The sequence below is a fragment of the Simochromis diagramma genome, unplaced genomic scaffold, assembly GCF_900408965.1.
Source record: "Simochromis diagramma unplaced genomic scaffold, fSimDia1.1 OVJJ01000361.1, whole genome shotgun sequence".
Lineage (NCBI taxonomy): Eukaryota > Metazoa > Chordata > Actinopteri > Cichliformes > Cichlidae > Simochromis > Simochromis diagramma.
The window spans coordinates 15,766,526-15,787,776 of record NW_024386860.1 but is presented as its reverse complement, the minus strand read 5'-3'; the positions used below and the strand labels follow the sequence as shown (position 1 = coordinate 15,787,776).

At 38.8% G+C, this 21,251-nt stretch overlaps 1 protein-coding gene across 2 annotated transcripts in view; it reads right to left on the bottom strand.

Moving 5' to 3' along the window:
• The window catches only part of LOC120732881 (raftlin-like), a 125,199-nt gene extending 110,512 nt beyond the window's left edge, over positions 1-14,687 (bottom strand). The window contains exons 1-2 of one of the 2 annotated variants that reach the window (XM_040030759.1): positions 14,551-14,687; positions 12,924-13,626 (exon numbers count right to left, since the gene is read on the bottom strand). The gene's annotated coding sequence lies outside the window, so the exon portion shown is untranslated. The remainder of the gene's footprint in view (positions 1-12,923; positions 13,627-14,550) is intronic. The other variant, XM_040030760.1, reaches the window with a different exon arrangement.
• Positions 14,688-21,251: the final 6,564 nt, after the last annotated feature.

Here is a 21,251-nt window from a genome sequence, read left to right as displayed (position 1 = left end):
TGAGACTGCACCTGGACCCCAATTATAATTGTATCATCATGTAGAAACAGTGAATACCATAGAATAATAACTGCTGGATGGTTAAATTTCACTCACCTTTAGTTGGTGATCTGTTAAAAAACTGATGACATACACTCTCAGCACACTGACTTAAGTCACTGCCAGTCTTTGGTATATTTGGGAAAACCCCTTTACCATATGCTGCCACGTGTACGTGTTACCATGGTTACCGCATTAACCATACTTCCGGGCTAGACTACATATTTGAATAATGATTTTGTAACAGTTCACCATCAGCAGATTCACATTTGCCATCATGCTATTGCTGAAAAATCTCACAATCCTGCAGTTTCTCTGCATTACTTTTATACAACAGTCTTATGTGACTCACGAGTTTACTAGCTAGGCCAAAACCCTTCCTGACCCTCTCTGACTCTGGCTCTAGTCTCCACCAGTGACTGGCTGGCATCGGTCTAAATGAACTAGTCGAAACTGGTAATATTGATTGAACTAAACAACTTAGTTGTGAAAGCACCAGTTGCTTAAATTTAACATGACTTTCACAAGTGTTTTTTTGGGAACAGAATCTTACAAAAAGCCTTGTTCATGGAGAGATCACCAGATTAGCAACTGATTTTTCCAATAACTCGGCCTCAAAAACGTCCTTCACTAACCCTCTGAGTTTCTGTCTCATTTCTGCTGCTTCGGGTGACAGCATGAGCTAAAAGCCTGAGAAGGTTTGCACACTTTTGTTGGAAATCCCCTACTCTTCCCTTTCTTTCCTCTTTTGCCCTTGCCACCCTGAATCTTCAACTGTGGGAAAACAGAGAGGATGGAAAAGAAGAAAGAAAAAAGACAATGGACACTCAGGCAGGATGTTAATGCTGTGACCTTTTGTAATGACACGGTCCTTTCAAGAGAACGACTTACACTAAGTGCGTTTACATGCACTAAGTAACCAGGTTATTCAGAGAATCAGGTTAAAAGCGTTTACATCCCCTGTGGTATCATGGTTATGGTAGATATGTGTTCATTCGGTGCCTTAGAAACCAGATTGTGTGTTCAGTGAAAGTGTACAGTAACAGTAAATTTTGCTTCCCGTTTTTGTCTTTTTATCATGTTCCAGAGCCCACGTAAAGCACAGCAAGAGACAGACAGACAGGCAGAAAGCTAGAACTAGGCTCTGCTGAAATGTTCAGCTTTCAAAATACTTCCTTAGATGTATATAGAGCACTATACAAGGTGGACTTGCATGCATCACTTATTTTAAGCTGTGTTTCCTTTTCCATAGTATGTATATAAAAGCCGCACATAGCCACCATAGTGGCACAGATTCCTTGTTGACTCTACATACTAAAGCCTCGTTTCATTTCTGCCGTGCTGGCTTGTTTTTATTATATTGACCAGAGAGGGCAGCGCTAACGCTAGCAACTAGATCGATGAACTACACGTATACATTTCGACACTCACTGACACTGAAGCACTTTGGATGGGCGGCACCACACAGTAAGGCATAAAACGTGACCAATTATTTTACTTAAATATGAACCAGAAGACACAAAAACGGTTGAGAGGTCAGGTTTAGCGATTTGAATTGGTGGATGATGAGGCCTAGCAGACAGCACTGAGCCACAGTCCACACACACAGTCTCAGCACACATCTCAGTCACCACAATCATGGCCCCTCCTACTATTCACCTATCCAAATAGGTGAATTTATTATTATTATTTTTAAACATAAAAATATTAACCAATTATGAGGCAGAGGAGAAAATTCACATGGAATCCAAAGACGCGTTTCTGTAACAGGCTGTAAACGTGCTTTTCATGCTGTAAAGTTGGGCATTTTAAAATGGTGGTCTATAGGGATTGACTCGCTTTTGGAGCAAGCCTCAAGTGGCTGATCAAGGAACTGCAGTTTTTGGGATTTTAGTATGACCACAAAAGTTGATACTTGCTCTTTCACTGTTTGCAAAGTCACAATGTCGTTATTGGTATATTATGAAAGGTCTTAACATCATCCATCTTTAAAAGTGTTTTGGGAATCATGCATGAAAACAAGCAGAGAAAAACACAATCTGGCTCGCAAGCTAGCATCTCAGTGTCTTTCAGCCTATGTTAGTAAAAGCAGAGCTGGATCATAGCAAGCATACAAATGAACAGTGAAAAGTTGGATCATAATGCACGAGTTGATATTTTTGCTGATCGTTGATATTTATGTTCACGATGATACTGGGTATCTGACTTTGAGATAAATGAGTATGTTTTAGTACTGATTATGTTCATTCTTTGGTCAGTAATTCTTTTACTGTAGTTCTCTTAAAGCACCAACAGTAGTAACATCTTGCCTAGCATCTGAGGGAAATTCCTTTTTTTTTTACTGCATTATGTAGCTACATTTCAGTTATGAATGCTGTAGTTACATTTGAATGAGCTTAGATAACATTAAACTGGCACCCTATGGCGGACCTGCAATCTACAATATATATTGCATTCAGAGGAAAGTTCTGTTATATCCTCAGAAACGTCTGGGTTATTTTCCCATAAATTCTAAATTATTCTGGGTAAAACTGCACAGCTTGACAGAGAAGGTGAGTTATATTATTGTACATTATTAAAAACAGTTTTAGGGAGCACTGGTGACTACTACGGATGTAGATAATCACAAGTTACCATCATGAAGGTGCATTACATTTATTTGCAGCTGCATTTCTAATTAGTAACTGGTAAAAAACAGTGATGGAAATCGTCAGTACTGAACTAAGGAGATGCTGCAGTGTGTTACAACAGCTGCAGAAGATAGAACAAACTGGTTTCAAAAATTAAACTGATTAAAGTGATGAGTAACATTCAAAGAACACTGAATCTTACAAAAAGCTTCAAATTGGAAATGTTTCCAAATCAAACCTTTACTTACTCTCAAAAAGATGGCCATGGTTACTAAAAGAGACATTTTACTTCTTCCAACTCATTGAATTTATATTTCCTGTGAATGCCCAAGGACGATACATAATGGCAAGTGCACGGCACAAAGTAAAAATGGAAGATAGAGGGTAACGGGTTTAGGCAGAGAAAATCGTCAAATAAGCAACGCGGTCTAGCCAAGAATCTCAGCCGTTTCAAGGCCCATAGCATCTATGTGGTTTACTACAGCCTTGGCCAACCTCTCCTTATGGTCTCAAGGCCCGGTTACAGTCCATCCACACACACACACATATCCCCACAAACACATTCATCGAGGGAGCTATTGCCATGGGAACCAACCCCTCTATGACTATTCCCTTCTCAGGAGAAGAATAGGCACCAATCTGTCCCAACCTCTCGCTTTTTTTATTGTCAGATTCTCTCTTTCTTCTCTTGTTCTGGCTGCTATAAGCTCTCAGCCCACCTCATCACCTGGACTGATTCCCTGTTTCCTAGTCTCCTCTTTCCACCTGTTTCCCTCCTCTCCTCCCACATGTCTTTGACAGTCATGAGTTTGTCATGCATAATCTATCCACAGTGGGATTTGTACATTTCTCACAAGTGAAAAGCAAAACATTATTTCAAGTCAACCTGCACAAAAACCTGTCTTGGTTGTTTTTGCGCTGTAGCCAAAGAAACATGGTGAAAGAAAGCTTGTCATTTCAAGAAAAACGAGAGAAGAATATCCTGTTAAACAGAGAAAACTTGCTGGTTGCCCCCTTTTCTATTTTTTCCTTAAACACGGAGGGGTTTGAAGAGATTTCCCGTGAGTGACTCATTGCTTTCTGTGAACTTGCTCCAGGCAGGTCATTTTTTATTAAAGCCAGCCGGAGCTAAGTTCTGAGATTTTCAGACACCCTATCGACATGTCCGTGTTGGACATTAACCAATCAATACTGCTGCAATTTTCTTGACCACCCATTACAACAGAAGTCAATTTGCCTTATAGAAATATCAAGAGGGGTGTTGTTTTCTTTTTCTGTGCTTTGAGGGTAAGCTGCTACACAACTGGCTGAACACTGGCTCTCTGGTGTTTGCCGTCTTGCCTGGAGGATTTATCCTAATATGCTGTCTCAGGTCTAGAAAAAAGCCAGAGGCTTGAATAACTTTGTATCTTCAAAAGCACGATCACTGTCATATTGCAGCCGAGTGAGGGAAAATAATCTTTGCCCAAAATCTTGTAACCGAGCATTTCAGACAGAAAGGATATGAGTTCCAACAAAGGCTGTCAGGAGCAGTCAGGATGGCCAGCCTAGTCTCATTCCTGGTGCACCAGTTAGCCTTGCTCATTTACAGAAAAAAGGAGTTTGCTGGTGTCAGAGCTTAATGCACCTGGTTAAGGCTTGAGTGAGGCAGTTCTGTCACTCTCAACTCATCATTTTCAGTGCATTTTTCAGTGCACAGGTGTGCTTTCCTAAATCTAACCAAGTAATTTAGTTCCAAATCCTAACTTAGCCTGGTGTAAAATTAAAAAAAAAAAAAACAGCATAAAGAAAAGCAGTACAAAACACTGAAATCCCTCACTGACAAACCTGCCACCACCATGCCTCTTCATCTCTTAGTGGACAATATTATCGCTGCTGATGCATCAGGGCAATGAGGCCTAAGAACACCATTTGCATAATGCAGAGATGCGGGTAGTTTCTGTTTAAACAGTATTATATTACAGCTGGGGATGAGAATACACTGGGATGACTTCCTGACCCTGTGAATACCCTGATAGAGAGTCGGTGACATTGTACCTCCAAAACAGTTTTGTCTGATAATCGCCTGCCTTCAAAGCACAAAGGGGGTGTTTCAGAAGTCGAGCATTTATTCTGGATAGCGGCTGTTTTTTTATTTTTAATTTCAAAAACTGATTGGATTGTACCATTCCTCTGTCTGATTTCCTGCCCTCGTCATAAGCTCTATGCAGCATGACGAAGCTTCCATCAAAAATAACCTTGGTGCTTAGTATAAGTGATGCAGAGCAAAGAAGCGCTTGTGGGATGTTTCTGAAATGCGCTGCGGTGCATCTAGTGGAATCACAAGCATTGGCTCAGTGGACGCAATTAGTTCCGGCGGTCATGTCGTAGCCAAAACAGGACGCAGACACCTGCAGTGTGATTCAATCATGAGGACTTCAAAACCTCCTGCCTTATCTAGCAGCACATGATGTTTACTGTTTAATCATTCAATTAAAATTATGCCAATTATGAATTCTTGTTTAACAAATGACATCAGTTTGAGTCCTAAATACGCATTGTCATGAAAATATCTGCAATTATACATTAAATATCCCCTAGTATCCATTTTCTTCTTCTAAATGTATATTATATTGATATTAAGGTTGTTAGACACCGTCAAGCATAGCGAATATTTACTGTTTTTCATAATCCAAATCCAATTGTACATATATATGTATATATGTATATATATATATATAGGGTTATATATATATATATATACTAGGGGTGCAACGATATTCGTATTGATATTGAACCGTTCGATACAGTGCTTTCGGTTCGGTACGCATATGTATCGAACAATACAATTTTTAAATTTTTTTTTTTTTTTTTTTTTTTTTTTTTTTTTTTTTTTTTTGTCCCGTTTGGATCTATAGCCATCAGAATTGTTGTCTTGAGGCCTAGAAAGATGCCAAGCGGATTTATTTTACCAAGTGGATCATCATATTGGTCCATTTGATTGACCTTTATTATAATTATGAATTTATTTTATTTTCAGTTGCAAACGGGACAGACATGACTGTGGGATAGGACAGGGGGAAAGAATGAAAGAAAGAGGGGAGAGAAAGAAAGAAAACCAAAGGGGAGAAAAAAAAAAGAACAATACAAAATTTGTAATTTTTTTTATCAACTTTCCTTCTGACGATGCTGTCTGTGTTGAGCGCTCAGTGAATCTGCGTTCAACTACTCCACCTAGGCTGCACTGTCCAGCGCAGATCCACTGAGCGCTCAACACAGACAGCATCATCAGAAGGAAGAGCGCAGGGCAAGCTAGCGAGACAGAAAGTTAAGCTGTGCTAAATAACCAGGGGTGCACATTCGCTGTCAAAATAAAAAACACTTACAAGGGTTAGGGTTAAATTTAAAAACTGTACTTTTGAGTTAAAATATATATTTATAATTTTAATAAATGACAAATTAAAAAGGCATGAACATTTTTTTGTATCGAAAAAATATCGAACCGTGACACCAAAGTATCGAACCGAACCGAACCGTGAATTTTGTGTATCGTTGCACCCCTAATATATATATATATATATATATATATATATATATATATATTTTTCATAATCCAAATCCAATTGTACATATATATATATATATATATATATATACATATATATACGTATTAGGGGTGCAACGATATTCGTATCGATATTGAACCGTTCGATACAGTGCTTTCGGTTCGGTACGCATATGTATCGAACAATACAAAATTTGTAATTTATTTTATCAACTTTCCTTCTGACGATGCTGTCTGTGTTGAGCGCTCAGTGAATCTGCGTTCGACTACGCCGCCTAGGCTCGACAGTGCAGCCTAGGCGGAGTAGTCGAACGCAGATTCACTGAGCGCTCAACACAGACAGCATCGTCAGAAGGAAGAGCGCAGGGCAAGCTAGCGAGACAGAAGTTAAGCTCTCCTTTTAACATGGACCTCCCCCACCCTCATTCAGATCTGGCGTTTGGAATTATTTTGGTTTTCATGTGACGTATGACCCTGAAGGTAAGCGAGTCATGGACTAAAGTAAAACAGTATGTTGGATGTGCCACGCAATGCTCAATTACATGGGTGGGAACTAGTGTGTTAGCGCAGTTAGCTCGTTAACGTGTTGGCCGTCTAGCCCCATGCACGGGGCGATCGGCGGTAGCTCGTTAACGGAGATTTGCCGTGTTGTGGCGTTAAGGTCATTTCAACGAGATTAACGCTGACAGCACTAGTGGGAACACAACGAATATGACTGCACATTTACGCCGACATCATCCTAGTGCAAAGACAAGTGGAAGCAGAAAAAAAACAAGCAAGCATGCTACTAACTTTAGCCGAGTCATTTAGACAGCTGTTAGCACATGATTCTCCTTATATGTTTAATATGCTGCTGAGAATATAGCCCAGAAGAAGCGGATAGTATAGCTTTTATTTTGGAAAGAGACATTTCTCTGTAATAAACTCTCTTTTACAAAGATAAGTGATTCCTCAATCAGATACAGGGCTTGCAATATCGCTAGCCCGACGTCCCGGGGCTAGTGATTTTTTCAGTCGGTTTACCAAAATCTATCTCTTCCCTGCCCGTCGGGCTATTGTAGGAAGGAAAAATATATGTCAATGCTTTTGCATTCTTTCAGAAATGTAGCTGGGTAATTATGTCATTGGCATCGGTGAGCCACTGTCAATATGTGACATATTGCAATCGCGTTTGAATTTGCGCTTGTTTTTTTGCTTTCACTTTGCAATCGCGCGAACTGTGTATAGAGAGCGACAGCACTGATCTGTGAGTGATGATAATTTGTGCACCAATTCCTCTGACATCGTCTTATTAATTGTTAGCTTACTATGCAAACATGACAAGTAAAATCTCACGCAGCAAGCTTAAACATGTGAGAGGTTGATCGCGCAGAGAATCGCTGAGCTTATGTGAGTGCGTGTGTAAAAGCAGCAGGATATATATTTGACTACGATGACCTGGATGACTGAGAACCTTCACAGACAGATATATATTTTAGTTCTGCTGAGCCAAATAAGACAGGTCAGGGTGAAGAAGTGACAGCCAAAGAAAAGCTTACCACAAAACGGAGAAGTTATGACAAATCAGACTATAAGGCAAAAAGAAAGTGCAGCTTTATGGTTTCATGGACAAAAGAATTTCTGTGGCTGCAATATGACGAGCTAAATAACCAGGGCTGCACATAAGTGGTCCGCAGGTGCGCATTCGCTGTCAAAATAAAAAAACACGCACAAGGGTTAGGGTTAAATTTAAAAACTGTACTTTTGAGTTAAAATATATATTTATAATTTTAATAAATGACAAATTAAAAAGGCATGAACATTTTTTTTGTATCGAAAAAATATCGAACCGTGACACCAAAGTATCGAACCGAACCGAACCGTGAATTTTGTGTATCGTTGCACCCCTAATATATACATACATACATATATACATATATATATGTATGTATGTGTATATATATATATATAGATATATATACATATACATACATACAGATAGATAGATAGATAGATAGATAGATAGATATCTAAATGTACGAAATCTGTGTATTAAATCCTCCACTGTTTGGTTTATTCTGTCTGTGGTTGTTTGTCCATACATACTCAGTGCAAAGGAGTGTGCACATTATGGTTTGTACCAACCAACGTTTGCCAATTACCTTAATCAAATTTCACACCCCACAGGGGGATAGACTGTGCCCGGATCAGATAGCAAACATAAGTTGATTAAAACATGTTTGCTAAAAGACTGGAGCGAAAGAAAATCAACACAGCTTTAGGAAATACACAAACTGCTGGCTGAGAGAGAGGATGAAAAAACATCTGAAAAAAATATATAACTGCTACTGTGTGCTGTAGAAAACAGGTTTAAATGGTTCAGTGATGAACATTCAAGAATACAATATCAGATTGATTTGTTCACCTGATTTGACCAAAAATAGAACAAAAACAACACGTCAAATGTTTGCTGAAGATATTTTTGAAGCTGCTACAGAGCCGTGCTTACAACTGCAACTCATTTCTTTAAACAATACTTCGTAAGCATTTGATGAATGGCAATACCAATTGTGCTAGTTTTGATGTAGTCTATTGTTGCAATGCTGCTGGAACACAAGAAGAATACATTGACTGGATTATATAATCTGTTGCTCCAAAACCTGTATATATCGATTAGCATTAATGCTGCACTAAGCGTTAATCAAAAAACCTGATACTGAGGTTATAAATACTTGAGCACCAGTATCCCCAGTAATACTAAAAACTACTTTCGGATTAGTTACTCATTTGCAGCTACTGTTCATGTGTTCAGCTGCTAGTGAGGGGAGGTACAGGCAACCTTATAGCCCCTCCCCTCACTAGCAGCTAAACACGTAAACAGTAGTTGACATTCAAAACAACCAATGGACATTTTATGAGGAATTTTGTGAGCTCAGTAAAGCTTGTGTATCAGCAACGCTTTTGAACAGTTGTCTGTTAAATTATTAACCTTTCCAGCAAACGTTACCATTAGCCTTTTAGCTTTAACAATCAATTGATTGTTAATAGCTGAGGCAAAGTGAGCTGTGCCCCAGAAAAGACTGCAGTCTTATTTATATATTTTCTCCTTGCATGGTGGATTTTTAACTGTAGTGTTTATTGACACTGGTTTCGGATGTGTTCCTAATCCAGTGTAGTCATTTCCACTATAGTTGTGCCTGCATTTAAAAGAAAATAGAGATATCTGCAATTCGGTATTGGTTTTAAGCATATAGATACTACAATGAATTCTCTGAACTGTGTAAGTTACTTTATGTACTGCAGATGATGAAATTCCCAAATTCTTTGCAGTTTTATGTTGAGCAAAAACTTTCTAAGCAATCATCCACAGAGTGGTGAATCCTTCCCATTTTCACTTCTCATCTTCACTGGGATGTTCTTTTATATTCCCACTTGAGTATAATTAGCCTCATTAGTTAGCAATGTTCCATCAGTGTTACAGGCATCAAAATTAGCATTGATTTTACAGTAGAAGAAAGACATAAAAATGGCTCTTATATTTTGTTATAAGTTTGAGTTTCATGTACAAAAGGTTTGCAATTTCTTCAGGTAATAATAATAAATCATTACTAAAGTCATAAATCTGTCGTTATAAATGTTAGCAAGTCATCAATAAAGGTTAATGAATCTGCCATTTAAAAAAAAATCATTTCAGTAGAATAAATGTTGTCAAAGTCATTAATAAAGAGTCATTAGACACACTCTAATAAGCTGTCACCAAAGGTTAGCAAGTTATTTGCATTTCTAAATGTTAATAAATCATTTATAAAGGCTTTTTTAAAACAATAATCAATCATAGCTGCAGGTGTAAATGTTGAAGGAAGAGGTTTTATATGTATATATTTGCACATTATTAACAAACTCGACCTGCTGAAGCCTGATATTAAATTCAAATGAACTTTAGAAAGCATTTTTAACACAGAGTGGGGACATATGAGCAGGAGGAATGATTACATGTGCGCATGTGTGAATTGTACTAAGACAGAAAACAAAGGCACCGTAAATGTCATGCAAGAGGGTGAACACCAGCCAGAGGGATTTTTCATAGCTTGGCAAACCATACATTGTTTTATTACTGGCAACTAATCTATAAAGCTGGCTACTGTGGAAAAACTTCAGAAGTGTTATGGTGTGAGTAATACAAATTAATATCTAATGTACAAAGACTAGATGTAGATATTTGTACAAATTAAACCAGAATTATCTGCATATACAGTTCCTATCACTAGCGGTACGGAGAGAATGTTTCTTGTAATTTCAGTGAATTAACTATTTGGACGTGTGGTTACTTCACCTTTTGCCCTAAGAAATTGTGCTATTTTCAATGTCATATTACAGCAGGGTGAATTCCAAACCCCATATGGCTTCCACATTTCCAAAAACCAGTCCGTAGAATGGTCAATGTGAGCGAAAGCCATATGGGGTTTCTCTGGCGAACTTTTTTTCCTTTGTGTGTGTGTTTGTGTTAACAGTGTTCGCTGCACGTGTGTTCATATTCTCAAGTCATATGTATGTATGCATGCTCACATGTGCAGCACAGCATGTGTTCAATGCATGTTAATACATGTACACTTTGATGTGCACAGTGTGATGACAGACCACATGGCTGTTGCGTGGTTATAGTTTCCTTCTGTTTACATACTTTATCATGGCTTAGATTTAAATGTCTTTAAGTCAGTGTTAACGTGTGTATGTGTTTTGTGTGTAGGTGCACACGTGTCTTTAAAATTTTACTGTAAAAGCATCAGAGGGGAATATTTTGGCAGGACCTCAAATACTTAAAGGGCTGTTTGAGGGTAGAATTAGGTTTAAGCTAGCAACAATGAGGGTCATCACAACAATAAAAGTGCTGTTTGTGTGTGTGTGTGTGTGTGTGTGTGTGTGTGTGTGTGTGTGTGTGTGTGTGTGTGTGTGTGTGTGAGACAGACAGCCTGAGACGGAGAGAACTCCTGACCCACCATCGCTGTAGCGTTAACACACCCCGACGTTCCGCAACTCACCAGCTGGAACTAATTAACAGCAGTTCACTCACTTTCTGTCTCTCTCTCTCACACACACACACACACACACACACACACACACACACACACACACACACACACACACACACACACACACACAGCAATTTTTCCTCACCCCCCCAGCTTTTCCTGTCTCTCATGCCCTCATCTTCCTTCACCCTGCCACCCTTCCCTCAACCCCCACCCTTCCTTTACCTCCTGCCATCCCTCAGCTTGTTTTTTCCCTTTAAACCGCCTCCTCTCATACATGTAGTGGATCACATAGTCTAGGCATGTAAACATCCACATGTGCTGACAGACATGGATTTACCAGCACGCATGCTGCACAACACAACACATGGGGAAACCCAATCCCTTGACATAGTGCAGTACAGTAGCACACAAATCACGCACTTGCTTGAATTTCTCCTCACTATTATAGAAGGCACTGTCAGGGTTTGGTCTGTGATTGGATCCTGGTTGAGATAGTTGGCATTCCCAGCACAACTCTGTACCATCCATCATACATGCAGTGGAACTTAAAAACAGCATGACCTATTGATGTGAATGTTTAAATAAAGGGTTTATTAATAGAGTAATAAACAGGTGTGGGGATGCAATGTAACACATTCACATTACTTTTGTTGGCAAACTCATAATTCCTAAAATCAGTGACAATCAGTCGTGTCACTTGCATTATAGAAGTTTTTTAAGTATCTAAAAAGAAGAAGATGAAGCATGCTTTTCATCTACATTTGCATAACAGTTGCTTGACCTCAGTTACTCTCAGGGATATGAGACAATAATTTCGGGGAAGTCATACGACTTCTGAGGGGGGAGATGTACATTTCTTACTAACCATGAGTGTAACCGTCAGGTCGGTGCAAACCACATCTATGCATGACAGAAGGAGCTATGTACTTCTGTGAACAAAACATCAAATGTTTACAAGCAGCTGCAACAGGTAACGTGTTAACATGAAGCTAGAACACTGGATCAGCAGCGATTTTCAAGCTGATCATGTGCCGAACCCAACCAAGGAGCCAAAACTTGATTTTCAACAAGTAAAAAAAAGCAGTGGTGAAGAGGTTTGTACCAGTGTACAAAGAAGAGGAAATGCTGCCTCTGCAGTAGAATCACTGTTAAAATGACATGTTTCTGTGCTCTATTGGCTGATAACTTAGTAACCTTGTTAACAGCTTTGTGATATTACTTAAAGATTTAAAGACAAATACTCTTATTGTGATAGGGAGTTGTGCTGATATCTGTCATGTACAGTTTAACATCATATTGTTAACTGCCAGATAAAGAAAAAGTAAAGCATGGTTTGCAAGACACGGTACTTTTTACAGAGTAGATCCATAATGGATTACTTTTTAAAAGCATTAGGTGATGTGTAGTACAATACTTTTACCCGGCACTGACAGTGAATGAATGCATTCAAATGAGTGCACGTGTGTTTGGCAGCAGTAAATTTATAGCTTGTTGCTTAATACACTGCTCAAAAGTCAGACTTGTGGCGTGCGGCAACATCTAATGAATGAAATCTCAGCAGTAAACAACTGCTACCATGCAGTCCAAGTTTACAGTGGCTGCTGTCCAGAGACACGGGCGTGCGTACAGTAACACATCTGCTTGAAAGTTCAAATTCATTCACATGCTCAGGAGCATGGAAACACAAAACAAACTTACCTCTTTCACAATTTGCTTGAAAAGTTCACTGCTTGGACACAAACGCAGCAACTGGACCAGTGCTTCCTGCAGAGAATCGCATTCTACTTCGAGGGGGGGAGAAAAGCTCAAACGCAGGATGGGTTCAGGTCCTGTCCGACAAGCTGTCAAAGGCTGCCGCGGAGCTGGTTGGTTTAAAGGAACCACAATCCTCCGGGCAGGCAGGCAGGCAGGCAGCAGAGAAACAAGAGTGTTGATTCTGTGGGCTCAGCAGCAGCAGCTCCAGCGGTTTGCTTCGTCTTCCTCTTCACCACCTATTAGAGCTCAAACACACTTGCACGCTCACTGTGCTTAGGTCATGCTCAAAGTATGACTGTTGTATACCAATGTTTTGCAAGCACAGGGAAACCACATCCTGTCACATATTTACCTCCCTCTCTTGTCTCTCCTTTCCTTTTCAACCTATCTTTCTATGTAGTGCTCTCTCTCTTTTCCTGGGTCTTTCTCTCGCTCCCCTGTGATTGTCTGAAGCAACTGAGCGCTCTGACCCAGCGTCTGTTCAGAGCAGCCTCTCTGCCTCAATGTCTGTCTCTCCGGCAGCCGCACCAGTTCCACACGACTGACTGAAGAATCCATCTGAGGAGAGGACGGGGGAGAAGAGATGGGAGGGAGAGGAAAGGGAAAGAGGGAGGGGGAATGACAGAGGGGAAGCGGGGAGGGGGGTCTTCATTGGGAAATACCAGAGTTAGAGAGAGGGGGGAGGAGTAGGGGGAGGGGGAGGAGGAAGAGTGGTGGGTGTTGTTTAGAAAGTAAAAGACTTAAGAGACGAGGGCAGACAGAAAAAGTGATCAATATTTCGTTGGGAGAGGGAAGTAGAAGGAAACCAGTCGAATGCTGTGCCACATAGTCGATATATTCAAACCTGCATGCTGTGGGAATGACTGAAGAGTTTTGGGAGCTGGTGATAAGTTTGACTGAAATAGGGCTGCAACGGTTGATTTGTTGAATATGGATGTGTGTGTGTGTGTGTTTGATTCTCAGCATTTCACTTGTCTGGGTCAGAACCCGTTAGAGCTCTGTATTTATTATTTAAGCTAGCTAGTATGTTTGACCCCTGTCTGGGAAACAGGAGCTCTTAGATACATAAACCATGATTTCCACAACAACAACACTGTTGATTCATGCTGGGACCGTCTGTCTGAGCATTGCCTCTGCAATGCAAAACATTTATCGACAGAAACAATCTGCTGACAGATTTGATAGTTTCGGTTTGTCAGTAATTTAATATCTGTATTTTTCCAGGAAGTGTCATTCAGATCAAAATCTATTCTAAAAGAGAGGCAAGTGTAGATTTTTATCGAGCCTTTTTGGATAATTGCTTTCATTGTCTGGACCGCAGTCTTAAAGTTCTGCTTCACTCTAATATCTGATATTCCTGCTTTAACAACTAAAATAACTCCACGACCAAGTTAGCAGCCGCTGAGGAAGGGCAATTTTAGAAACAACGGTGGTGTTCAATTTGCGTAATTCTGTACTTGAACTTGCTATTTTTAGTGCGCTGACACAGCGCTGCGTGCTGTTTACACAGCACTATTTAAACGTTTATAACTGGCAAAAAGCTGAATGTGAAATACTGTAAAATCCTTACCGTCAATGGTCATCATCTTGGCTTTGTAGCAGAAGGGGAGAAACTACTAAACAGTTTTTATGCATTAAGAGGAAACATTATCGGGACTAATGAGGAAATTATAACTACCTATCTAACAGTTCTATCAAGCCCTGAGAACAGATGTGGTGTGAAACTTGGGGTGGGGTGAAAGATTGTCATCTTCAAGTATAGAGTATTAGATAAAAGTCAAGTTGGAACCGTTAGCTAGGGTAAGAAAAAACATCCAATGTAGCAATCATCATTTCCTGTCTGCACAAAACTTGCTGTGTTTAATTTAAGATAACACAATCTTGTTGAGTCAGGCACTACAGCAGTACATTCATATCGCACTAACAGAAGTGTGCAAATTTAATGAGAGAACAATCAGATTAAATATAATGTCAGTTATATTTTTATGGCGTGCATTCATGTTAAAATTCCTATTTGATATGTAGGCTTACAATAAGTATGATTATTGTCGCTTTATTTTCTTACCGTAACTAACTTAATAAAGTTCACGTTGAAGCTTAATATAAATGCTGACAAAAACATGTTCACCTTTGCTGCAGTTATTGTCACTAACGAATGAGGACGAGACAGCAAGAGCGATTTTTTCAATTTAGCGAAATACATTTGGTTGAATTCGAGAACAAGGTGTTGAGGTCACTTATTCAGAATACCTGCCGAATGAAGTTTTTTTTACACAGGCCACTAATTTAACTGAGTTTTGCATTTGTTTCTCAAGGTTGTGGAGAAAGCTTTGGACAAAGAGAGCTGTTTCCACAGCAGCTCTCGGGTATTAGACAAAAAAATATTATGCTGTTTTTAAGCCATGCTTGTCTCCTGTCTGTTAAATCACAGCTCAGGTTAAAAGTGGAATATTTTTACTGGATGTTGGATGGATTCTGTACCACTGTTTACAATCCAAATAACTCTTTTATACCAGCTATGTAATAAATGTGTTTGAATAGACCAAGACAGCAAAATGAAAACACATTAACCCGAGAGAGAGTCGTCATAAGCACTGTTACTAACCTGTTAAACATCAAACATGTTAGCGCTGTCATGGTGAGCACACAGTTAACATTTAGCTCACAACACCTGACAATAGTGCCTGACAGAGATGCTAACATGCTGCACACTTTAGTTTTATTAATCTTCATATACAGTGAGACTTTCATTAGAAAGAAAGCACCAATCAAAGTTTGCTGTCAAATAAATGTAAAAATTTATGACAACAGTAAGAAGTCGTTTTTAGATATTCTGTAAAGTATCTAACAAACTATGCTCCCAGTCCTATACAGTGCGGTCATGACATTGGGCTCTTGTCAATGTCACGTTTAGCCTGAGAGGTGATTTACTTGCTCATTTGTTAGGGAGCACTAATCATATTGCTAAGATGTTTCAAAGAAAATCAGCCTCCGGGCTGCAAATTAATGACACGTCTCTCTTAAAAATGGAGATGTCCTGCCTTTGTTTGCCCTTTAATCTCCCTTCTCGAAAGCACACAGAGATACTGCCAACACCCATATCTTAATCTGGGAAATGGGAGTCTGATTTTGGAAGGGCATTTTTCACCTCCAGACTAAAACGGTGTGAGGGGTTGTTCTGGTAAATCATATCTTTCAAACACTGGGGAGAGGCTTAGAGCTGAAATCACAGCATAAAAGAAAGTTTAATTGTTAATTTTTGGCATAAATTTGACTGGTTTTCCAGCTGTTTTAACTGAATGAAATCAAACAGATGCCAAAATGCTGGAGCCGCTCCGACTGGCACTGAGACTTGAATGGCACTAATGATCACCCACGGTGTAATTGTCAACATGATTTAACTTAGTGTAACAGCTAAAAAAACAGAAAGTAAAAAAACAACACAGAAGATGACATTTACATGATGCCATCTTCAGACCTTACACTTTAGTGGTTTTATTGTTTAGGTGCCAGTTAGGCATGTCTGTAACTTGTGGGAATCTTGACCCTAATGACTAAAACGAACACACAGGTCATGCTGCAGAATGTTTTTTTCCACTGGAGAACTGTGGGACGATGGAAATGGGACACACAAAGTGAAACGAGTTATAAAGGTGAGCAGCCAAGCATAGTGTTTATGCAAGCTGTGTTTGTGGAAGCATCAGTCTTACATGACTGGCTGAGGACTTAGACAGACAGCTGATTGGATGGGAAAATGAGTGGAGCGAAACACATCAATGAAGGAACATAAATAGGTCCCCTCATTTTGCAGTAAAATAATAGGAATGTTCAATCACTGGATCTATTGTTATTACTCAAGGTTTCATTCATTTTGTGTTCTGTCTTTGGTCATCAACTGCCTTCCCATATCCTCTGTAAATAGAGATGTGACAGTGCCCCCTAGTGTTCAGTGTGTAAGATGGCATTGTGTTTAGTTGAATGGTAAAGAACATGCCCTCTTCTTTTCCATATATGTATAAAGACATTAAAAATATAGTTAGGCATAATTCTGCCCTGTAAAGTGAATTGTTTGTTATTTATTTATTTTTAACACTGCCATCTAAATTTCACTAGTCAAGTCGAATGGCTTTATTGTCATTCCAACCATGTGCAGTGGTACAGAACACAGTGAAACGAGACAACGTTCCTCCAAGACCACGGTGCTACATATGACATATAACAGACAATCAACACAGGACTACATAAAGTGCAAGTGTGCAAAAATAGCAAAGAAACAAAACAAAGACAGTGCAACACCAAACCGAACAGAACAATACAGACACAAGACAGTGCAGACACAACAGTGCAATAGAAATATGCAAAAGACAAAGACTGAGCATTGTGCAAAAAGTAACTTGGTGTCAGAAGGTATGTGTGTGTGTGTGTGTGTCAGTCCAGTCACTGAGTGTTCAGCAGTCTGAACGTTATAAATCAGAACTTGCCATTTAAATTTCACATTGAAAAGCCTGCATCCAAACAGAAACTCGGATTACAATTATCTGACCTTAATGAATGTACCAGATCTGAAGAAGTAGGATCCTGTTTACCACTGTTCTTTACGTTTTATTGCTGGCTGCAGAATTCCCTGTATGCTTCTGTCTCTGTGCTTGGAGATTTCATCTTGCATCACTTTGGTCAGTTTCTGTCGTGGTTAAATCTACTATATAAATTAACTTGACCTTCCACTGATTGAGTTTTAAATATAAAATACACTGCAAAGCATGCAAACTTAAATTCAGTACATAAGATGAACACATGAGTTTTAAAATTAATAGTTGGTATGAACTCCTGTCTTCTTCAACACAGCCTGAAACAAGAAAGCTTACAAGAAAGCTTAGGCAAGGTCTAGGAATTTTTTGGTATTGCATGGTGATTAAAAATTTGATGTAAATTTTCTGCCATGATATGCTAAGTTATGGGCTAAAAGCTCCCAAATGTACTGAGAGTAGTAGGCAAAGTAGTAGTAGAAAGTAAAAATGAGCTCCTTAAAGGAGTAATATACCATCTATTTTTATGCAAAGGTAAATGAACCATGTGCTATATTCATATAATGATAGAATTTGTAGATTATACATGTTAATCAAATCTAAATTCAAATTCTAATGAATGTACTTAGCTTGAATCTTTTATGTAGGACACAAACAGTGAAAGGGATATATATATATATATATATATATATATATATATATATATATTTTTTTTTTTTTTCTGTTATCTAAATTGTAGACGGACTTTGCCAGGAAACAGGAAAATGAGTACAGTGAGGAGTGAAAGTGAGATCTGGTATGTGGGAGAACAGATTGTATTCTAGAGGCTCAGCATGAGGAACAGATTCACAACTCACAAATAGTTCTTTTTTTTTTTTCTAATGTGACCTTCAGTAGATTTTCTTAGTGTACAGGCTGTGGTCAGCTGACCTGCTGCTCTTTGTGGCTCTACACAACTTAATTGAACAAGATGTCAGCAGTGTCAGGAGCTATCTTGGCTGACTTGCATTTGCTAAACTAACAGTATATCGTATATTGTCTTTATACTAGACTGTATACAGTTGGCATAAAGGTGGAATTTAGTGACTTAATCTAAGCATAATCATCTTAAATGCAAATTAGTCTACACATGATGTAACTGAACACTGACCATAGCCCCTGTGCACCAGTCCAACATACTGCTTTACTATAAATTCACCACAGGACAGCAAGCTAACCTCTTTATCCCAAACAAACTACAGAGTAGTTTCATGCAACATTTAAATGACAGAAATTTAGTATACTTCGTTCTGCAGGATGTTTCACAATATGAAAATACATAATTTATCAAAACACATCACACACTGATCCAATCTGTGATTAAAAAAACGCATTGCATGTACTCTTTAAATCTGCAGTATATCAAGTGTGACTGAGCACTAACCTTTAAATATAATCTCTCCTCTTCCTCTCCTGTCCTGTCTTTCTTTTTCTTTCTCCATCTCTGTTTGAATTTAGCTCTAACTCCTTTCTCTCCCTGTGAAATGCAGCAGCTGGACCTTTAGCTAGCAACACACTGTGCGACAAATGCACACAAACATTGACGAGCTAATACAAATACTGCATTTGAAATTACTTGACAGCTAAAAAAAAAAAATTTGTGTAAAAAAGGGAGTAAAAGTAAAAAGTTATCAGAAAAAATAAAGGTAGTAAAGTGCAGATACCTGAAAACTTAATACAGTAATAAAGTAATTGTACTTCGTTACTTACCTCCTCTGACCGTCAGTCTGAGCATGGGCTGGGTTTTTGTCTTGTTTTGTTTTTGTCATATCTGTATAAATGCACGTGTAACACAGTCAGTAGTATGGCCTTTGTTCTCACAATATTTTACATATGTTTGCCCCCAGAGTCAGAACAGTATTTTGGGAAAAGCCTGTAAATTACGCTGCCACTTATTCCACAGAAGAACCTGAAATCATTAGAACTGCCTCCTGTGCCGACAGTTTAAGTCAGTTTTAAAGGCACAAAAATGCTCTCTCTGTCAGACTGATTGCTCTTGATGTGCATTTGTTCTTGATATATTATTGCACATGATCTGGGGGCTGTGTTCACCTGCTTGTACAGTGTGTCAGTTGTATTTCTGGGATTGTGTCTGTAGTCATTAAATATCTTCTGCCCTTTAGCTCAATAAAACTGTTAGCTCGATAAGTAAAGGATTTTGTGTCAATAGTGTAATTGTTCTTTTTGTATGCTTTTTCACAGCTATGTTTACAGACTGTTTTGCCATACGCTTGACCTAATTTGTCAAAAGAGACAGCACACCAGCAACACACGTACAGACAAGCTTGACTCAAATTTGACCTTTTGTTTAATATAGATATGCAGATAACAATTTCATTTTCTTTGACTGCAAGACTCCTGAAGCCATATCATAAGACAAATGTACTAAATGACTAAATTATAACATGGTTTATGTGCTAAAGTATTGAAATGCTTAAGATTAGTGAAAAGGCATTAGTACTCTCACCAGAGATCTTTTTCAAAAACAAACATATTCATGTACATGGATGAAGCCTGCAGTAAGATATTCAGTCAGTGCACAGTGGGCTGTTGTAAGATATGTCAAAAATGTACAAATGTACATGTTACATGTTTTTCTTTTTTTTTTTCTTACATGTTGGCTGTGCAGACTGTTCTGCAGAGTGAAAGCATTCAGCAGCCTTTTTTCTCCTTCTAAAATCAAGAAAGACTTGAGCCTTTCTTGCACATTTCCACAGAGCCACACCTCATTAGGCTGTCAGTTTTCTGCCCAGGGTGTCCGTCTGCAGCTGCTTCTGTTCTGTAATGGCTACTATTACTTTAAATGGCGTGCTTTTATTCTTACTTCACGAGAAGACCTTATGTTTCAAGGATATATGCATTTCTGGATGTACACAATGCCAGTGGTACAGGAAGAACTACTCCCATTCAATCCATCATTGTATGAATACTTATCACCACTGACAGCAGAGAGCAAACTGAGTGAACGTGAAGGTTCTCAGTCATCCAGGTCATCGTAGTCAGTTGACTACGATGACAAACTGAGTGAAGTTTGTATTTCTGACTGAACAATTGCTTTACAGTTTGTATAACTGGGTATCCATACGTCACATATCTCACTCTTTAAAGATAGCTTACATCATTGTTTGAACTTGCAGCAAACTTGATTTCATTACTTAAAGCGTAAAGCCACGTTGGTGTCACAGCTTTCAGAAGGGCAGTGCTGACTTTTAGTCAGTCCACCACTTTGGTTCACACTGAAAAACATTAGAAACTATTAGATGTTAAATTATTTCACATTAATTCATGCTTTATACATTTACATCAGGTGGATTATCACGAAATGTATAAAAACCCACAGGACCGTGAAGGTAAAGAAGAATGATTTTGGCTTTTCCTTTCGAATCACCATGGAGTTGACATTTTGTATTTTTCAGTGAAAAATCTGGGTAGCTATTATGGAATCCTATGAAATGTAGGGACCATCATTATATTAAATTACATTCATCCGGAAGACCCATTTGTCAAAAGTGACTTCAATAAGTGCACTCAAACTCAAAAGAACAAGAACTACATGTAATTGAAAAGTTAGAGAGCTATGTTGCTATAAGTGGGTTTTTTTTTTTTTTTTTCAAGACCCTTTGTCTTCTTGTCTGTGTGAAATGTGTGGACAAGTCCTTAAGATGCTGCAGTGCCAGTGCCTCTTTACTGCTAATGCAGTGCCAGT